This window comes from Palaemon carinicauda, chromosome 17, assembly GCF_036898095.1.
Source record: "Palaemon carinicauda isolate YSFRI2023 chromosome 17, ASM3689809v2, whole genome shotgun sequence".
NCBI classification, from domain to species: domain Eukaryota; kingdom Metazoa; phylum Arthropoda; class Malacostraca; order Decapoda; family Palaemonidae; genus Palaemon; species Palaemon carinicauda.
This window is the reverse complement of record NC_090741.1, coordinates 14,191,412-14,193,683: the sequence shown is the minus strand read 5'-3', so window position 1 is coordinate 14,193,683 and position 2,272 is coordinate 14,191,412. Positions and strand designations below refer to the sequence as shown.

Below are 2,272 nucleotides of genomic sequence, written 5' to 3'. Positions count from 1 at the left end.
GAGATTTATTAGTTAATTTTTTGTAAAACAGAGTATTCTGTATCACTCCACCATCCAAATTTCTGCCATTTGAGCCAAAAGCACACTTGATGAATTCGCATTTCGCATTAGCGATTGCCATTAGGACTAGACTATGGCGTCCCTTTTAATTGTAAAACAGGGAACCACTGTCAGGTAGAGGAATAATATCCACGTGCTTGCCGTCCAACGCCCCCAGACAGTGTGGAAACTGCCAATCTTGCTCAAATTGTCCTGCAACACTTTTCCATTCTTCTTCCGTTTGAGGGAACTGAAATGGAGAAGATTAAATGAGATTAATGCACTGGAATGCGTCAAAATGATTGGTTTCATTTTCCTTATAATTAATGAACGGTTATTTCTTCTTTCAGAATTCATGCCATGATGTTGAACCTGTGCCTGTGTCCAGCCCCTCACCTGATGTAAGTGAACTAGAAGTTGCTACTGATGAAAATTCGATGCTTGACATCAGCTGCCTATTACAGGTCAGCCGGTCGTCTACTCCTTTACCAACAAATAGTACAAAAACTAATGTGGCACCGTCCACATCTACCAAAAAGAAATGTAGAATGGACATGGTTGATGATGTGCTGATGACTATCAATGAGCACTCTATAAAACCAAGGGAGCAAAAAGTATAAGATAAGCATGACGTATTTGGGAAGAATGTTGCACACAAGTTACGTGGATTGGACAATTTACAGAGGATATTGGCTGAAAAAAATCATAAATGATGCTCTGTTCGAAGCAGAAATGGGAACTCTTACCCATCATCATAAACTTTTGCCTGTACCAGTAACAAACACTCAGTTTCCAATTCAGCACAACGTATTTCCGCGACCCTCTGCCACACCCGGAACAGTACCTCACACAAGCCTTCACTTGCCCTCTCTTTCTTCGACAATGTACCCTTTAGCTCAGGCAGTTAATGTATTAACCGAAATCCCTTAGTTATTATATTAGTGATACATAATTCTTGGAAACTGGCATACAAGTAATGGAGTTGTATTCTGTTTGATATTTGTTTTGGATATTCGTATTATGTATCTTGGTACACAAATACTGTAGACTTACATAAAGAATAGAAAAATACTGGTTACGTTCTATTTTTTGTTACCGTTGTTGTGATTGTGTTATGTACCAACATATCTCTTATACATAATTATTAAATACTTACCTTCAAATACTGGTTTTGTAGAACCTAATAAATTGCTCGGAAAGTTTCAGGAATAATAACCCGGAGAGCTTGAGATGATATCAAGGTTGAAAACTTCAGGTCTTCATAGGAGCGTCCTGTGGCTAGAAATCTTAAGGTAGCTATCAGTCTTTCATGAGGCGTTATTGCACATCTCATGACTGTGTCTTCTTTCTCTATGAAAGGTGATACTAATGATAAAAGGTTCAAGTACGTTTCCTCGTTCATCTTTAAATAATTTTTCTAATCCTTAGGCACCGCTCTCAAAACCGCCAAAAAGTTTGTATGAGTATAAGTTTTTCTTTTCAGTAGCCATTCTTTACTCTACTTGCGACCTCGCTTAGATCCAGAAGCACTTTTTGCCCTTTTTACGCATAATGCCACAGCTAAACCTGCTAGAGCCAGAGAATCCTCCTCCTCGGATGACATTATGGAAACTGTGGAACCGATGTAAATTGTAACGATATATCGGAATGGTGTAGGGGCAGCGACGTTTAGATGGCTTGCAACTATTTTAATCTGATCAGTTATATCGTTCAGATAATCAGTTACGTCTACGGCCGGCCTTAAACGGGAAAGCAGATTAGGCCGACAAGCTATGTATTCAGGGAGTGGCCATGGTGTAATGATTATTCATAAAATGTTTAAAGAAATATTTACGGGGCCATAAAAGAAGCATACACTCATCAAAAGGAGAGATGGATCTGTAATAACAACAGAAGATGAAGGGTAACGTTGGATGGAACACTTTAGTGAGGTCATGAATAGGAAATAAGAAGGGAATAAATTGATTTGACATACTTGAAGCTGAGGAAGACCATGAATGAATTCAGTGTGTTTAAAGTTGAAGCTACCCTTAGAAAACCCAAGAGATGGAAAGCTCTTGGATACGATGGAATACCTGCTGAGATGATATTGCTTGAAAATGAAGTGACTCCCAGAATAATTTCAAGAATATTTTGTAAAATATGGCGTTAAGAGGCAAAGTCTGGAGAATAAGAACAAGGTTTGTTGGTGAAAATGGCCCCCACCCTCAAAAAAAATAAAAGCGATATGACT

The 2,272-nt window shown here is 38.6% G+C and overlaps 1 pseudogene; it reads left to right on the top strand.

Annotated features, from left to right (window-relative positions):
* LOC137656221 (uncharacterized) overlaps positions 1-969 on the top strand; it is a 2,329-nt pseudogene extending 1,360 nt beyond the window's left edge.
* The last annotated feature ends 1,303 nt before the right edge of the window (positions 970-2,272 follow it).